We start from the raw sequence: 19,556 nt of genomic DNA, 5'->3' as shown, positions 1-19,556 counted from the left end.
CTCTCATGTAACCTGGTCCTGAGCTGTATAGGGCCTTATATGTTACTATCGACATCTTAAACTTAGCCCAGTAGCAGGAGATGCCAAGCTGAGACCCAGTGGGAGGAAACTGCAAGGAACCAGATTTCAACTAAACATTCAGAGAAACTTTCTGTTGGCAATGGGCTGTTTGACAGTGGCATGTGCTGCCTTGGGAGATGGTGGACTCTCCATCACTGGAGATATTGAAGCAGAGGCTGGACATCCATCCAGCAGTTGCATCCTGCGTTGTAGATCCTGCATTGAGCAGGGATTGGACTAGCTGACTTCCAAGGTACCATCCAATTCTCAAGGCCCCAAAGGTAGCTTCCATCCATAAAAACACACATTATACTGTCAACAGTAGATTTAGAGATAACTGTCATGCCTAGCCCTGACCTGGTGTCAGGCACAGAGTCCTTGGAGGATGAACCAAACACCCCACAGGTCAAGGACACTGAGGAGCAGGCAGGTCCCTCTGAACCTAATGCTGAGGATTTCCTTGAGGGGCCCTCTGGACTGATACCTGAGGAAGATCCCCTGGAACTGTCAGAGGAGGTGGTACAGCCTCCCCCTAGTCCTTGGGAGCACCAGTGCCAAAAGTGTCAGGTCCAGGCTGAAGAGCGACAGCACAGTATGCATCTAAGGACCTAGAATCATTGGACTACTCATGAGCAGGGATGGAAGGATATGTCAATTTAGGTTCTCTTAGTTTCTCATTTTTCCAATCTTAAATTCAGTTCATATTTCTGCAACAATGTGCAATATTTTTTAAAAAGTAAAATCATCATGAAAATTATTCAGCATTTTAGTATGAATTTCCCCTAATAAACCGATTTTAAATGCAATTTTGACTAATGTAAACATTTTTGCAAGCAATTTCTCTTAATAAAATCCATTCTTGTATGCTATTTTTACTAATATATTCATTTTTGTGCATCACCAAAGTTGAATAAGTGTGAATTTTGAAGGATGACTGTGTTTCGGTTCTGATATTGTTTTGGAAAGTGCAAATTTGATAGATCCAAATTGCTTTTACTGAGTTAGGGTTTAATGTCATGCCCTCTGCCTTTCTCTGCCTTTCTAACAAACTTCCCCTAGTACACCAGTTTTTTGTGTTTTGTAAAACAGCTATAGAGGATGTCATTCATTATGTTACCCAGTGTCCTTTATATAAAGATCCTTGTGAGAAATATCTGTCTGAATTTAGTTGTAGGAAAAATTTTGTTTCACCAAGTGAGTTTGTGTGTTTTTTGTTATTGGACAAAGAAATATATATCTCATTGCGTGTTTCCTTATTTGCCCAGGCAGCTAGGAATTTAAGAGCTAAATTTGTGTCTCAGCTTTGAATGATCTATGTTTGTAATGGGATATTGCTAAACAAATAAAATGATTATGGTATGGATAGATCCGGCTTTAACTGCAATTGGATTGAATTTCTCCCTACTCACGAGTAAACAATCCCTGCTATTTCTTCACTGTCAGCAGCTGTGGTTAGGGTGTGGTTTAGGTGGCCAGAGTGTATAAGGTCTCCCTCTTGAGATTTCTAGTTGTTAGAAAGAACACAGGTTGCTGGTTTGTTTGCCTTACTGTGTTGTACCTTGCCTGAACACCCTGTGATGGTGACCTTGGTCAGTTGCCTGACTTTGTCTCTTGATCATGTTTAGACCAGGACTGATCCTCTGTGTTTGGCATTAGTTTGTTTGGAGTGTATAGTATCTGTAGTTGTGTTCTTATTGGTGAGTACCTTGGTGAAGGCTTACATCTTCTGTAACTGGGACTGTAGCCCTTGAGGGCATCCTCTGGGTATGACAGTAACACCTTTTATTTCTGAAGTTTGTTTCTGAAGTTCAGATTGTGAGCACTGTTGGTTGTGTGAGAACCCTAATGCTCACAGAAATATGCTACATTTTAAGGAAAAAGACAGCCCAAAGCAGACTAGTTTTACATGCTCATTGCCTATTGAATGCTGATTGAGTGTTGGGTGGGGGAGCAGAATGGAAAACTAGAGGGAGGGGAGTGGAACTGAGTAGCTGGAATGGTGAACAGCTGCAACATTTTGTTGCCGGTCCCATATTCTTCTGAGTACCAGGTGTTTGAAAAAAAATGAAATGGACCGACTTATGGGCAATCCTATGAATAGGGTTTTCATGGTAAGCGGTATTCAGAGGGGGTTTACCATTGCCTTCCGCTGAGGCTGAGAGGTAGTGACTGGCCCAAGGTCACCCAGTGAACTTCATGGCTGTGTGGGGATTTGAACCCTGGTCTCCCAGGTCATAGTCCAACATTCTAACCACTACATCAAAGTGGCTCTCTGCAATCATGCTTAGGATAGGTGAAACTGACCTGGTGGAGAGGCAGGGAGGAGAGAAAGAGGAGGGTGGGGAGGGGAGGGTGAGGGAGGAAGACGGAGGGGAGGAGATTGAATGGGTGGGCACTGGGCAGAGGGGAAGCCCTTTTCCTTTCCAAAAGGAAAACATTCTTTTTCAGGGTTTCCCCCATCTTTTTATTTTACAGCAGGCACATGTAGCCTCCCACCCAAATTTGAACCAAAGCTGTCCCTGGCCGCATCCACACCAGATTTTTATTTCACTTTACACAGTCATGGCCCAAAGAATCCTGGGAAGTGTAGTTAGTGAAGGGTGCTGAGAGTTGCTAGGAGAGGCCCTATTCCCCTCACAGAGCTTCAATCAGAGTGGCTGACTGTTCAACCCCTCTGGCCACTAGAGCTTTGTCAGGGGAATAGGAGTCTCCTCTCAGCACCATTCACAAACTACACTTCCCGGGACTCTTTGTGGGAAGCCATGACTGTCTTAAAGTGAAATAAAGGTCTGGTGTGGGTGTGGCCCCCTGATTAACCAAGCCCAGCAGTTGTGAGTCTGACTTTTAGAACCCTGACAGTTGGTTCTTACTGAGCATGCCTGACATTATAATAGACTTCAATGTAAAATTTATTAAATTAATTAAAAATCAGCCAAGTATTTTAAAACTTTTCAACTGCAGAAGATGAAGGTCAAAGTATGGGGCAAGGTCAGTAATAGAATTACAGGTACTCTGTGAACACAGCTGATTTTTAATTAATTTCAACAGATTATGAGAACTCTGACAGAAAAAAGTCCAAAAGAGGTCTGGTTTTTCTCTCTCTCTTTTTACACTTTGAACTCCTGATTCTCTCTGACTGTTTTGTGTATCACCATGAAAATTTAGAGGGTTGTTAAGCAAGTATTTCTGAGTTCAGGACTATATGTTTTGTAAGGTTTTGTTTTGAAATGAGCTTATGGGAAGTATCACAATAGCATGGCGGTATTTTCAATTTAACATTGTGGAATGTGAAAAATCCTGCTGACTATAGTATACAGCCACTCTCATGGCTGTATAATAAAAGGCAGCAGGACCTGTCCAAAAATATTTTCTCTTCTCCACACCCAGAGGTATTTTTCTCTAGGCCTACAAGAACTCCGAGACTTGTCATCTGGAGTCATAAATCATGTCATAAATCATCATCATCATCATATAGATTTATATACTGCTTAGCTGCCAAAATGGCTTCTCTGCATTCCTCACAGATTTCTCCCCCCGACTCTCTCAGCAGGGTCTCTTTCAGCTCTCTGTACAGCTGCCAACAACATTGTCTGTCCACCTCAGCGACTGCCCGAAGAGGCTATGAGATCGGACCCTGTTTTTCTTTCTTTGAATTCCTGTTTTTAACAATTATCTGCTTTTATATTACTGTTTTCCTGGTCTTGTGTTTTATTTCTGTTTTCTTGACATTATGGTTTTGATGCTGTGCATGCCAATTAGAGTTCTTGAACATTGTGAGTGGTTTATAAATGCTTTCCAACAATATACCTCACAAAAGTCATTTATTGGCCTGTGTAAAGACCTCTGGTCCATCAAGGTTTTTTTTACCTCAACTAATGCATTTACTGGATTTTTCTCTCTTGTCATCAGACGCTACTTTGCCCGATTGTAGGCTGAGCATCATCTAGGCAAGTCCTGTTACCAGCACAGAGGTACAATTCCCAGAGCGGTTCAACAGTTAATCCCTCTTCCCAGGGAACTCTGGGAATTGTAGCTCTGTGAGGGAAGAGGGGTCTCCTAACAGCACCCCTTAACCAACTACAGTTCAAAGGATTCTTTGCTCAAGTCATGACTGATTTTAAGTAGTATGATAGAGCTTTAAATGTGGAGTGCAGATGTGGATCTAGTATTTGAAATGGCATTATTATAAGGCGTACACACACCTGTTTTACTCAAGATACAGTATTTCCACTGCATGTTAGTATTGTTGCCTTCTCCCGTGCCTGCTCATTTAACAGCAACTTTACATGCAGAAATTAAGGATGTGAACCTTTTCTCATGTCAGTAAAAGCTTTGCCTAGAAAATTACTGCCTTTTTGGCTGCAGTTAAAGGCACAGGAGCATTGCCATTAAAAAGGTGGCAACCCAAAGCTGGACTATACCACAGTATCCAGCACTTATGGAAACTGAGTTATTTTCCTCTTGAGACTATCTTCTTGGCAGTTTTTTTTCTCTAATGTGACTTTCCAAATTATTGTTGAACTTGTTGCCAATAAAAGAAATTGTGTTCTTTTGTGCACACAGAAATTGTGAAAGCAGATGAGGGGGAAAATCCCCATAAAGGCCTGTTTTATCAGAACATGCAGCTGTCTGCTCCTTATGTAATTAGAATTGCATGCCTTTGGTGTTGACTGTGTTCTATGGTTTAGTCTCTGGTGCCTCCAGAAACAGAAATTTCACATGGGAAACAGAAGAGTGAATTGCCTCTGTTTTTCTCAGTCACCATTCTGAATGCATGCAACAGCAAAAAATCTCAACAAATGAAGCAAATGATGTTACATTGGACCTTTGTTATATATGTCAGGGGATCCTGAGCTGTGGTCCATGTGGTCTGTGAGCTTTATTCAGGTGGTCCGTAGCACGTTCACATTAAATATTCATTTTATTTTTTATATTTTTATTGCTGCTTTTATTTGTTATATTGCGTTTTATTGTATTACACTTTGAATTCTGTGGAATGCAGATTGAAATGCAATAAAAGACATAGAAGAAACAATTAAAAAGATACCATGTCAATTGCTGCCATGGGCAAAAAAATTATTAAGTGGTCCAGCAAGACTCTCAGCGATTTTCTAAAAGAAAAGTTTGGGAACCACTGATTTATGTGTTGATGTTTGGGGCACCCAATGACATTTTCTTTTTCTAAAGGCAGCTTTGGATTGGGGCCACGTAATGGGGGGGTTTCTTCCTCTTTCTTCTGCACCTTGACCCAATCCAGATCCATCATGCAATTAGCCATGGATGGGTAAAGCTTCTGGCTTAAGAGACATAGATAACAGTGGACCTAAGGGCGCTGTAATCACTGTGGTGTAGTGAGAAAAAATGAATGGGATGGAGGGTGACGGTGCACTTTAAATTCACTGTAACTGTTCAAGCCTAAAGTTCTGGCATCCCCTTGAATCTCTCCTGCAAAATGTCAGTGAAGGCTCACCCATCAGGCCACTCTCCTGCCAATCTCATCCTGCTCTCAGCCAGCCCTCCACCTGCTAGCCTTCTTATTTACAACAAGCTCTGGGGGTGTCACTGCCTTTAGGCTTCCTCCTCCTTAGTCTCAGTGTCGCCTCTTGTAGGACTCAGCAGGTGGGACAATGGGGCCCAAACTAGAATTAGTTGGCTCGGACTGTGACTGGTTTTGGCGTCACTTACTGTTGGTCTCTCTGCCTTCTGCCGCACCAGTCCCAGTGGGCACCAGCCAGCACTGAAAATATTGATAAATGGTTCTAATATTTCCTGTTCATGGTAGAATTTCCTCCCAGAGGAGGTTTTCAAAGATAATTTCACTTTTGCACAGACATTTCAATTTATTTACTAGAAGCTTGGAATTTTTATTGTCGGATTCATATAGGTTTGATTAACATACTCAAATGACCCTGAAATTTGGGTTACCTCTCAAGAATCAAGCCCTGTACTTTTCCTACTCAAGATGCTAAGTGCTCTGTTACTGCCAGTTCTTTTCTGTCTCTTTTGCAAAGCTGCTTTATCTTTCAGTAATTGGCATTGTTTAATCTTCCTAAGTTTTTTATCCTACTACCCATATTAATGGAAGCTCCTCTTAGAAAGACCCCCAGAGTGCTCCTTGGTAGATTTCAAGATATCTCTATATCCGTATAAATTTTGTCCATTGGTTTATTCTGTAGCAGCATTGGATTTAAACACCATGAGTAGGGCTTTGGACTGATGTTTGTGGAGTCCAATGTAACTGTGACTAGGGATGGGGGATGGAAAGCCCTATCGGTTTTGTTTCTCTCCATTTCTCATTTTTCCATTCTTAATTCAGTTCCCCACATTTCTGCAGCAATTATTTTTTAAAAATCCTCACAAATTCTTCAGCATTTTAGTGTGAATTTCTTTTACTAAACACATTTTTGTATGCAGTGTTAACTAATGTGCACATTTTTGCAAGCAATTTCTCCTTTTTGTAATTTTTCATTTATATATTCATTTTTATGTATATTTTCCCCTAATATATGCATTTTTGTAAACATATTTTGGTTGGGGAACTGCATTGTAAAATTCAGAATTTCGGAGGATGGCTGTGTTTCCATTCTCATATTGTTTTGGGAAGCACAAATTTGATAAACTCAGCTTTAAATGTGATCCAAATTGAATTTATCCCCTATCCTTACAAAAATGTGTCTATTAGGAGAAAATGGCACTAAAATGCTGATTAATTCTCATGAGGGTTAATTTTTTAAAAATGGTAAACTGATGCTGAGAACTGGACATAAGCCTGGAAAAATGGGAAACCAAAATCAACAGATTCACCCATCCCTAGATGTGTAAGGAGCATGGTCAAACTGTTTTGTGCCTTATTTTCAACTATTTTAAGTAGGCAATGTACAAATCAGATGATAAATCACAATTGGTTCTGGCATATACATGATTTCTCCCTACTCTATGAATAGAATTAAATGCATACCACACATCAGAACCAAATCTTTGAAGCATATTTCTTTAGTTTCTCCCCTTGCTGTTGCAGATACTCTGTCCTGGAAGTTAGGAATCTATTATTAGCTTTGGGATACCATCCAAAATTATTTTGCTGTCATGACAGTCTTCCAAAACCATTAATGTGTTTTCTGAAAAAATAGTAATTGATCTACATTTAGAGAAAATATATTTTCCAACATAATTTTCTCTCTACTCATTCCTTTTTTTAAAAAATGTAGGGTCTTTCTGAACCTCTTTCTCCACAAATTTCAAACCATATCTTATCCACACCCAAGCACCCTGTTATTTGGAAGTCCCGGGGCAATATACCATCTCATGGGCATGTTCTCATTGGTAAACAGGGCTAGGCCTCATGGCTCCATATCCCCCTATTATAAAACCCCTGGGTAAATGAATATATATATTCATCTGGAGTCAGAATGATACAAGATTCAGCACTTGGTGAGTTTCCCGAAAAAGAACATTCCATAAATGGGGCATCAAAAGTGAAAAAGTCAATTCTTCATCTAAGGACAGGAGGGAAATGTGATTCAGTTAGCATCTAAAGCTGAATCTGTCAAATTCACATTTTCCAAAACAATATGAGAACCAAAACATGGCCATCCTTTAAAATTCACACTTTTCCAGAAATACATTTATAAGGGGAAAGTGTGCATAAAAATGAATACATTGGTGAAGCTAGCATACAAAACTGTAAGGAGACATTGCTGCCACAAATGTGTACAACAGTCAAAATTGCATACAAAAATGTTTATCAGGAGAAATTAGCACTGAAATGTTGACTTTCCATTATGATTTTTTTTAAATTACAAATTGCTGCGGAAATGTGTAGAAATAAATTTCAGAATGGAAAAATGAGACACTGGGAGATCAAAATTGATAGATCTTCCCAACCCTCCAGATGTTTTGGACTACAACTCCCATCAGCCCCAACCAGAAACATAGGAAGCTGCCTTATACCAAGTCAGAGCATTGGTCCATCCAGCTTAGTATTGTCTACACCGACTGGCAGCAGATCTCCAGGGTTTCAGATTGGGGATATGCCCAGCTGTACCTGGAGATGCTGGAGAGTGAACTTGGGACCTTCTCAGTGAAAGCAGATGCTCTACCACTAAGCTTCTGCTCTATCTGTGACTCAGTTGGCTGATGAGAGTTGTAGTCCAAAACATCTGGATGGCATGAGCTTGGGGGAGGCTGGTCTAACCTCAGATGGTGGGATGTCCAGAGAATGGCTTCAAAGGAATGATCTTAGCATTTGAGAAGTTCAAGTGGGAGTATCAGTTCAATCAATGTGGGATTCTAAAAGGTATGGACTAATAAGACACACCTTTGCCGATGGATTAATGGGAGCTTCAACTAGCATGGTGGTGGAAGAGAAAGCTAATAGTATCTTTAAAAACATTGTATTATCTTTATTGCATCCTTTTATGGAAAAAAAGGATATGTATGGATTTAAATCAGTTTGCCAGCAGTTGGCAGAATTCCTAGGAATTCTGTTGGAAACTTAGTTTGTATTCTTCTTGATCACAGTTGACAACCGTAATTTAAGCTGCACATTTTAAGAAGCTTCCAGCTTTTTCAGAGGACTATGGCTGATACAAACCATCTTGTGGGATTAGTGGTCATCCTAAAAGTATCCATCTGAAGAAAAGTGGGCATTTCTTAGGAGGTCAGTAATCAGCATTTTCAATTTGTTCTGTAATGTTAAATGTTTTGAAGGGTAAAGTGGTTGTGCTCCAAACCAATGTTATATCATGTAATCCATGAAACAATTTAAACTTTCATGTTTGCTTGTTGTCAAGATGGAAGCTACAAGCTGTGCAAAGATTCCTTTTGTAAGGCTGTCATCTCATTTTGTCAGAATAATGAACTCATCCATGATGCCTCTGCAGATGTTTTTATACAAAAAACCTTTCAACTAGCAAATGATATTAATAGCTTTATTTGAGTGAAATATTCATTTTTATATCCACTTTTACCCAATATATGCATTTTTGTAAATATTGGTTGGTTGGAGAACTTTATCACAAAATTCAAATAACTGCAAAGTTTGAAGGAAGGCTGTCTTCCATTCTCACGTTGTTTTGGGAAGTGCAAATTTGATAAACTCAACTTTAAATGCAATCAAAATTGAATTTATTTCCTATTCCTACAAAAATGTGTAAATTAGGAATTTCTCCTAATATGCATTTTTATATGCAGTTTTGACTAATGTACACATTTCTGCAAGCTATTTATCCTAATATCATTTTGTATGCTTTTATCACTATCTTCCTTTTTATGCACACTTTCCTCTAATACAGCCTTTCCCAACCAGTGTGTCTCCAGATGTTGTTGGACCACAACTCCCATCAACCTCAGCCAGCATTGCCAATGGCTGAGGCTGATGGGAGTTGTGGTCCAATAACATCTGGAGGCACACCGGTTGGGAAAGGCTGCTCTAATATATGCATCTTTATAAACATTGGTTGTAGAACTGCATCACAAAATTCAGACAAGTGCAAATTTCAAACAATGGCTGTATTTTTCAATTCTCATATTGGTTTTGGAAAATGTGAATTTGATAGATTCAGCTTGAAATGTGAACTGAATCTAATTTCTCCCCCATCCTTAATGGGTACTATAGCTTGTTACTGGTGTCCTTACAACTCTCAGGACCCTTAATGAACTACAGTTCCCAAGATTCTTTGGGGAAAGCCATGACTATTTAAAGTGGTATGATAATGTTTTACATGTATGCTGTGGAGTGACCTTTTCTCTTCTTTTTCTTTTTAAAATTATTTATAGGCAAAGAAATAAAAAAGACATTTAAGTAGAGAATAAAACAAAAGAAAAGATTTAAAAAACCCAATATTAGTTGTCTCCATTCGAGGTGAAAGGTGAGTTGATATGTTTTGTCAGTCAGGTGACTTTTTAACTTCTTCATTAGACGTTATTGCCTTGGGCTTGGTAGGGGGTATTTTGTTGAACAAACCTATCCCAGAATGCTAGCCTTTGGCCTTCAAATACTCTGCAGGCTCCACTCCCTGAACAGTCAGGACCTTTTTGCCCAGCAAAACCTAGATGTTGCTGAACTACAACTCCCATCAGCCCCAGCAAGCCTGGCCTATAGCTAGGGATGATGGGTGATCCTGTAGGTGGAGTGAACGGGTGCATTGTGCCCTCCTGAGCTGTGCTTTGCCCACCCCCTAGGATTATTTTGGGGAGGATTGTCTCTTTAATTTGTGACATGACAGACGATGATGTCTTGTTTTGAGAACAGGAGCAATTTAAGAATAGGGCTGTCTAAAAAAAATCAGAATGGGTGCACAACAAAGGCCTCATCTGCTCATCCTGACTGAAGGTGGATTTTCCACGATCACAATTGTCCTATAATTACTTAAGTGATCCTGAAAAAAACAGCCTGTATAGTAACACAACCCTTGAAGAGTTAAAATATTAGAATTTGTATAATGGGCTACAGTTTGACTTTATCTCTTGGACTTTCCTCTGTGCTTCCTTTCCATTTCAGTTGTGTACTCTACCCAGCCAGCATTAAAGAAGCATGTTTGTTTGCCTGCAGTACGAAATAAGGGAAAATGCTCTTTACACTCAGGTCCTGCTTGGGGGCTTCCCACAGGCATCTGGTTGGCCACTGTGTGAACATAATGCTGGACTAGATGGGCCACTGGCCTGATCCAGCAGGTGGATTTTATGTTCATTCTGCAGTTATTATGATGAGCAGAGCAAGATTGGATGCTTACTGCCAAAGAGTGAAGTACAGAGATAACTGAAAGTGATCTGAATAAAATCTACCCCAAGTTAACCTTTACCTTTTAAAAGCACTTGAGTACTTGATGGCAAAGGATGAAAACAGCCGTGGAGGATCAGAAACACTGCTGCGCACACTTCAGTTGGCTGGCTGGCCATCTAGGCTGTAACTTTGGCCTAATTTCTTACTTTTCCCTATTGTGCAGCACAGCATGAGGCCTTTTCAGGGTTTGGGGGCAGGAAAAACACCAACCCAGCAACCAGTAAAAAAAAATCAAATTCCTAGTTATTATCTTCAGAAACCAGTAACATGAGAAGAGCTATGTAAGTTAATAATGAGGGCTGTGCTCTGTATTTGGCCAAGGCCCAAGCCAAATCATGCCTCTGTAGAGGCATTTGGGCCTCAGCCAAGTTGGGTAGAGATAGCCCTGGATCGCTACTGGTTGTGTATGTTGGCCCAGAGTGATCTGGGCCAATCAGGGAGCAGGGCACAGGGCAGGAAGAAGAATCAGCATGGGCAGGAAGGAGGCAGGAAAGGCACCTCTTTATGGGAGAAATAGGTGCCTGCCTTTCCCGCCCAATCTCTCCTTCTTCCGGCCAGCTCTCTCCAAGCCCCACACACCAAACCCTCTGCTTGAGATTCCTCTAGAAAACAAGCAGCACCCCACAGTAGGGAATCCTCTTGCTTATCAGCTGATAAATGGGAGGATTCATTCTGCATGGTGCTGGTTGCTGCTTGTTCACGGGGGGCTTGTGAAGCAGCAGCAACCAACAATGCTCAGGATGGAATTGTCCTGCTTGCCAGCTGCTAAGTAAAACGATTCTATCCTGCTCTGGTTGCACTCACCTGTTCTCAGGTGGGGCGGGAGAGAGATGGAGACATGATCCGTTCAACTAATTCCTGGCACTCGTGAGAGAAACATCAAGACTGCCACTGACAACAGAAATAGGAAACAACAAACATAAAATGGAGGGGGATCAAGCAGTTGTTGTCACCTGCAACGTGTGTGCTATGTTCATCTTCTTAACGGAAACCAGACGCGATTACACTTGCAGCAAGTGCAGATTGGTGGCGCTCCTAGAAGAAAAGGTTAGGGGGCTGCAGCAAGGCATAGACACCCTGAGACTTATCAGAGAAGATGAGGACTTCCTCGATAGAACACAAGAGGAATTATGGGAACAACACAAAGTACAGGAAGAAAGTGACAAGGAAGAACAGGACTGCAACAGCAACAAATCCCCATGGAGGACTGTCACTGTAAGGGCAAGGAAAAACAGGAGAGATTCAGAACTGATGCAACTAACAAATCGCTTTCAGTGTCTCTCGGCAGACAGCACCTCTGAAGAGCCTCAACAAGCTCACCTGCATCAAGAGACACTGACTGCAAAGGAAGACTCCACACCCCGGAAGAAGGAAGCTGATGCAACCACTGCTCGCGGCAAAAAGAGGAGGGTGCTGGTGGTTGGAGACTCATTGCTCAGGGGTTAGAGGCACCAGTATGCCAGCCGGACAAAATGAATCGGGAAGTCTGTTGTCTCCCTGGGGCACACATCCGGGACATCGCTGACAACCTGCCGAGGCTCATTGGGAAACAAGATAGGTACCCCTTTCTCCTCATCCATGTGGGCATGAACGACATGGCCAGAAACACCTTGGAACAGATCACCTCGGACTATGAGGCTTTGGGTAGGAAGGTCAAGCATTTGGGGGCGCAGGTGGTCTTCTCATCAATTCTTCCCGTGAAGGATAGAGGACTACAAAGGGAAAGGAAGATACTGCAGGTCAACGACTGGTTACGCAGATGGTGTCGACGGGAGAGGTTTGGATTCTGGGACCATGGTCTAAGCTTCTTGGAGGAGGGACTGTTGGCAAGAGATGGGCTGCACCTCACGAGGACTGGGAAGAATCTCTTGGGCAGAAGTATGGCAAAACTCATCAAGAGGGCTTTAAACTAAAGCCTCTGGGGGATGGAGATGATAGCTTAAAGACCGATCCAAAGACAGCGGGTTGTAAACGCAAGGATTTGAAGGGTACAGGAGACACTGGGAGAGAGAAAGGGATGCACGGCAAAGCTCACGGTATATTAACGGAGGAATCCAATCGGGACAAAAGAGACTTCTGCTGTCTATATACCAACGCGCGGAGCTTGGGAAACAAGCAAGGGGAGCTTGAAGTCTTAGTGCATCAAGGAAATATGACTTCATAGGGATAACAGAAACTTGGTGGGATGACTCCCATTCAAGGATATAAACTCTACAGAAAGAATAGAAGCAACAGAAAAGGAGGGGGAGTAGCGTTATACGTCAAAGACAAATACACCTCTATGGAAATCCAAGAGAGCGAACAAAGTGGTCCGGTAGAGACCATTTGGGTAAAAATAAATGGAGAAACAAATAAAACCGACATGGTAGTAGGTGTCTACTACAGACCCCCTGGCCAAGAAGAGGTGGTAGACGAGGCCTTTCTCAAATAAATCTCTGAAATCTCAAGGAGGCAAGAAGTAGTAGTGATGGGGGACTTCAACTACCCGGATATCTGCTGGGAGACAAACTCTGCAAAGCACAAAGTCTCCAACAAATTCCTGATGGGCCTTGCTGATAATTTCCTCTTTCAAAAAGTAGAAGAAGGAACAAGGGGATCGGCAATCCTGGACCTGATCTTAACTAACACGGACGAATTGGTCACGGGAATTAAAGCGGTCGGTACCTTGGGGGAAAGTGACCACGTAATGCTGGAATTCGGGATTCTGGGGAAAGCCAAAGAAGAATATAGTCAAACATGGACCTTGGATTTCAGGAAAGCCGATTTTAGCAAGCTCAGGGAAATGATGGGTAGGATCCCGTGGCTAGATAAAGAAAAAAGGAGCCCAAGAAGCGTGGGAGTTCATGAAGAACGTATTACAAAAAGTGCAATCGCAAACAATTCCAAAGAGGAAGAAAAATGGAAGACATCGGAAAAAGCCAATGTGGCTACACGGAAGACTGGTGGAGGAGGTAAAAGTAAAAAAGAGCATGTATAAAGAATGGAAGGAAGGACGCATCACCAAGGAAGAGTACTGACGAGCAGCTCGGGCTTGCAGGAATAGCGTAAGGAAAGCTAAAACCCAGAATGAGCTGAGGCTGGCGAGGGAAGCGAGGAACAACAAAAATGGTTTTTTCCGATATGTTCGAAGCAAGAGAAAGACCAAGGAAACGGTGGGACTGCTGCTCAATGAAGATGGCAAAATGTTGACAGATAACGAGGAAAAAGCAGAACTGCTCCGTTTTCTCCCAAAAAGGGAACAGTGTGCAACCTTGCATCAGTAGCAATCTCAGTAAGGGGTCGGGACTGCAGTTCGAGATTGATAAGGAGATAGTCAGGAAATACCTAGTTAACCTAAATGAGTTCAAATCTCCAGGGCCTGATGAACTGCATCCCAGAGTATTGAAGGAACTTGCGGATGTACTCTCAGAACCTCTTGCCATCATCTCTGAGAAATCCTGGAGAACGGGAGAGGTGCCGGAGGATTGGAGACGAGCAAACGTCGTCCCGCTCTTTAAAAAGGGTAAAAAAGAAGATCCGGGGAATTACAGGCTGGTCAGTCTGACTTCAATACCGGGAAAGATATTAGAACGGATAATAAAAGAGTCCATTGGCAACTATCTAGATGACAATGCTGTGATTAGTAGGAGCCAGCATGGGTTTGTCAAGAAAAAATCCTGTCAAACTAATCTCATCTCTTATTTTGATCGGGTCACTAGCTTAGTAGATGGTGGAAATGCTGTAGATGTCATCTATCTAGATTTCAGCAAGGCATTTGACAAAGTCCCCCACGACCCTTTGATTAGCAAACTAGTCAAATGCGGACTACATGGAAATACTGTCAGGTGGATTCACAACTGGTTGGAAAACCGTACTCAAAGAGTGGTCGTCGGTGGCTCTGCTTCGGACTGGAAGGAGGTCTCGAGTGGAGTGCCACAGGGTTCTGTCCTGGGGCCGATACTCTTCAACATTTTTATCAATGACTTAGATGATGGGGTGGAGGGAAGCCTTATGAAGTTTGCGGATGATACGAAACTGGGAGGGATAGCTAACACAATGGAAGACAGGAATAAAATCCAAAGGGACCTGGATAGACTAGAAAATTGGGCTGAAATTAATAAGATGACATTCAATAAAGACAAATGCAGGATTCTGCATTTAGGCCACAAAAACAAAATCCACGGGTACAGGATGGGAAATACTTGGCTTAGCAGTAGTGCGTGTGAGAAGGACCTTGGAATTGTAGTGGATCGTAAGTTGAACATGACCCAGCAGTGTGATGCTGTGGCAAAAAAGGCAAACACGGTTTTGGGCTGCATAAACAGAGCTATAGTTTCCAGGTCAAGGGAAGTAATAGTCCCACTATGTTCTGCATTGGTCAGGCCTCATCTGGAATACTGCGTTCAGTTCTGGGCGCCTCATTTTAAGAAAGATATAGACAAGTTAGAGCGGGTTCAGAAGAGGGCGACGAGGATGATAGCCGGTATGGAGAACAAGTCTTATGAGGAAAGGTTGAAGGAACTTGGCATGTTCAGTCTGGTGAAGAGAAGGCTGAGGGGTGACATGATTGCACTCTTTAAGTACCTGAAGGGCTGTCACATAGAGGAGGGTACAGATTTGTTCTCTGCTGCCCCAGAGAGTAGGACTAGGTCTAATGGTTTTAAGTTGCAGGAGCGTAGATTCAGATTGGACATTAGAAGGAACTTCTTGACAGTAAGGGCAGTTCGGCAATGGAACCGACTGCCTAGGGAGGTGGTGGGATCCCCTTCGCTGGATGTCTTCAAGCAGAGGCTGGACAGCTATCTGCGGGAGATGCTCTAGCTGTGGATTTCCTGCTGTGAGCAGGGGGTTGGACTCGATGGCCTACAAGGCCCCTTCCAACTCTATGATTCTATGATGTCTCCTTCTTCCCCCAGCCATATTTTTTAATTAAAGGTCCCCTTAGCCCCACCCCTAAACAACTTCAGGGATGGATCTGGGGCAAAATGGGGGGTCCCATCTTTGGGACAGGGTGGATTTACCCTCCTTGGGGCCAATAGATCAGGGCCACAAGGTAGATAGGGAGGGCTGGGCACAGCCCTAGCAATAATTCACTTGAAGAATAATAAATCCCCTGACCCTGAAGGCTTTACCGCTGACTATTATAAAACATTTCTTTGTCAAATTAAACAGCCATTATTGAAAGTTGTGAATGATATTATGCAGACACATTTATTTCCAAAGACATGGGAGGAAACAAAGGTGGTAGTTATATAAAAAAAAGATAAGAATGCGGCAGACTGAATTTTATAGGCAAATAGTCTTACTAAACCAGGACTTTGTGATTTACAATGAAAGGAAGACAGATAGAGGATCATAGGCAAAGATAGACGTTTTAGCCAGCTGGAGGACACTTCCTCTATGTCCCCTTTGGTATGCAAAGAGAACAAAATAGGAGTTGCTCTTGCCACACTTCCAACAAAATATACATTTCAGTGTCAAAAGCCAGGGTAAAGAGGTGCACTGAAAACCGTACAGTGAAGTTGCCAGATGCACCTCTGTTAGGAGGGAGTTTCACAGTTCAGGGCTGTCACAGAGAATGCCTTCTCCCAGACCACCCCCAAGCCTCTGAGAGTGGCAGAATTACCAAAAGGGCCCCCTCTGCTGATCTCAACACCTGAGAGGGTCTATAGGGAAGAAGGTGGTTTTTCAAATATTTGGGACCCAAGTTGTTTAGGGCTTTAAATACTAATGTGAGCACCTTGAATTGACCCCAGAAAAGAACTGGCAGCCACTGCAGCTGTTTTAAAACAGGTGTTATATGAGTTCTAAAGGAAACCCTAGGTGCTGCATTTTAGACCAGCTGAAGTTTCTGAGTTGTCTTCAAGGGCAGCCCCATGTAGGGTGCATTGCAATAATCCAATCTGGAAATTAACAGGACATGGAACACTGTGGCCAAGTCATCTCTGTCCAAAAGGAGCTGAAGCTGGCAAACCAACTGGAGCTGGAGAAAGGCACTCTAGCCACTGAAGTCACCTGAGCCTCCAGTGACAACGTTGGATCCAGGAGTATTCCCAAGATCTGGACCTGCTCTATCCAGAGGAGTGCAACCTCATCCAGAACAGGTTGTCTCCCTACCTCCCAGACCCAAGAACTCTGGACACAGAACACCTCTGTCTTTTCAGGATTCAGCCTCAGTTTATTGGCCCGCATTCATCCTATTGCTACCTCCAAGGACTGGTTCAACACCTCAACCACCTCTCCTAATTCAACTGAATGGAGAGGTAGAGCTGGATCTCATCTGCCCATTGATGGGACCTCACCCAGATCTCCTGATAACAGCTCCCAATGGCTTCATATAGATGTTAAATAGCATGGGGGACAAGATGGACCATGTAGAGCACTACAGAACAGTTCCCTTGGTGCTGAGCAATAGCCTCCCATAACTATGTTTTGGAAGTGGCTATGGAGGTATGTGGAGAACCAGTGAAGCACAGTGGACCCAACCTCCACCTCCCTGAGATGCTCCAGAAGAATACCATGGTCAACAGTATCGAAAGCCGCTGAGAGATCAAGGAGAATGAACAGGGTTGCATTCCCACCATCTCTTTCCTGGCCAACCAGGGTGACCAAAGTCATGGCCAGGCCTGAAGCCAGACCAAGTAATAGATTAAATGATCTAATTAGTAAGTATATCAAAGAAGATCAGATGGGCTTCATAAAAAATAGTACATTACTAATAAATGTTAGAAAACCTATTAATATAACTCACACTATGCAATTGGCCACTGTGAGAACAGGATCCTGGACTAGATAGGCCATTGACCTGATCCAGCAGGGCTCTTCCTATGTTCTTAACTGAGTGGGAAAGGCAAATTGCATGGATTCATTCCACACAAGCCTCTCTCTCTCTCTCTCTCTCTCGTACATGCACACACACACACACACACGCCCAGCCCAGCCCAGGTGGTTGTAAAGCTTTCAGAGTGATAGCAACACAATTGACTGAACCAATAGCAAAATGACTCCCAGACTGCTGCTATAAAACAGGGGTAGGCATATTTCAAGTCTGTGCAATTTACTTTGTTTTTTTGCTAGAACCCTAAGACATAAGAAGGAAAGGATTCCAAGCCCAAGAATTTGTTCTGAGTACCAGAACTGAATGGAGCTTGCAGCCCTTCCATGCACAAAAATACACTCTTGGTTAACCCCCCCTTCTTCATTTCAACAATATTGTTATAGGATTGCGGGGGTGGGTTTGGATGATATCTGTGAGACCCTGTTTAGTTTATAGTTGCGTGCCTGTAGGAGATGCAACCTGCAAAGGAAGAAACCTGTTCCACTGGTCAGACTAGTCACCTTTGTTAATCTAACAGAGCAGCTCATGGGTCTGTCAGACCCCCACATTAACAAGTGTAAGAATCTGCCAGAGAGGCAATGTGGGCCATTTAGGATTCTTTCAGGAGAGAGGCCCTCCTCCCACATCACCTGGCTGGAGGCTCCCCCCTTCCTGGATGGTTGTAGTCTAGTCTGGAGAAGTGGGGAACGAAGGAGACACAGAGAAACCTACTCTCTGTGCCATGGCTTTGGGGTGCATCCCTGCAAGCCTCATGGAAAAGCAAGTTCTACAGTACTGGACTGTTAATGCCTTGAACCCTTCCATCTTAAGCTCAGGTAGTGAATGTGTGTAAATAAACCATATAGCATAAAGACACTATAGTCTCCTCTGACCTTTCCAAGGAAACCAAACCTTGGGTAAGTACAGGGACCCCTGGAAGTCTTGCACTGCTTGGAGATTGGGGCAGAGCACAATATAATTGGGCAGATGTAGGGGAGGCATTATTTTGTTGCTATTGTTAAACAATTGGGAATCAGAAATCCTTACTGATTGTGTTCAGATTACGCAAAGATCTAGCAGTAGGTCCTGATCTTTCTGCTCCCCTTCCTTGCTGAAAAGGGCTCCTTAGTCTTTAGATGCAAATCTGTACAGGTATCAATAGCTGCCTTTTGGTAAACAATGTTCCACTCCATTGAAGTTGCCTGCTTTACTGCTAATTAAAGGCACAACAAAAGCAATTTCGTGAAGTGGTAATGGGAGTACCATGAAATGAACACATCTTTCTACTGAATTGGGTGGGCTTGTATTTTTAGAACCACCAGCATGCTGGGTCAGGTTGTTGCTATTTTAATTGCCTTGATTCTGCTGTCATGTGTACATGATTTGTCTCAGCTGATCTCTCTTTCATTTGAGATTTGCTGCTTGCAAATAAATAAAACTAAAATATGGCGTATGTTCCAGGCTGCCGTTTTTCTCCCTTTTGTTTAGGAAACTGCAACCCCCAATCTGCAGGCTTCAAAAACAGGTTGCCATGGGAATGATGATTGTGCTGATGTAAATAATAAAAGGAAGTATTGCAGGATCATTGGGCCTGAAGAATAAACAAAGAGAGATTTGGTGCTGGTAGCAGCAGTATGTGGATATGATACATGGAAATGTTGGAATGCCTGACATATGCAGAAAGATAAGCCCAACACAGTTGTGTGTTTTTCTTTTCAGTTATCATCAAGGGGCACTGACTATAACAAGAGTATTAGGAGCTGGGTGCAGATCCCAAAACTTTTAAGAACTGTTTAGTTGCTGTCAATTTCAGCTCTCAGTTTCTGATTTTTCTGGTCTTAGGTTCAGTTCTCTACATTTCCACATCAGTTTGTGAGAAAGTTTGGGGAGAAATGCAATTCAGCTTGCATTTAAAGG

The 19,556-nt window shown here is 42.6% G+C and overlaps 1 long non-coding RNA gene across 2 annotated transcripts; it reads left to right on the top strand.

The window, feature by feature from the left end:
* Positions 1-1,581: 1,581 nt before the first annotated feature.
* Positions 1,582-19,317, top strand: LOC133371848 (uncharacterized). Of its 2 annotated transcripts, none has more exons than XR_009759399.1 (4): positions 1,582-1,757; positions 8,581-8,719; positions 9,838-9,929; positions 19,128-19,317. It is a non-coding gene; the product is annotated as an uncharacterized LOC133371848 (long non-coding RNA). The 2 variants fall into 2 exon arrangements; XR_009759400.1 differs by lacking the exon at positions 19,128-19,317 and adding an exon at positions 16,740-18,894.
* The last annotated feature ends 239 nt before the right edge of the window (positions 19,318-19,556 follow it).

This window comes from Rhineura floridana, chromosome 17 (genome assembly GCF_030035675.1).
Source record: "Rhineura floridana isolate rRhiFlo1 chromosome 17, rRhiFlo1.hap2, whole genome shotgun sequence".
NCBI lineage: Eukaryota > Metazoa > Chordata > Lepidosauria > Squamata > Rhineuridae > Rhineura > Rhineura floridana.
Note: the sequence above shows the minus strand (reverse complement) of the source record. Positions and strands in the feature narration are given on the sequence as shown.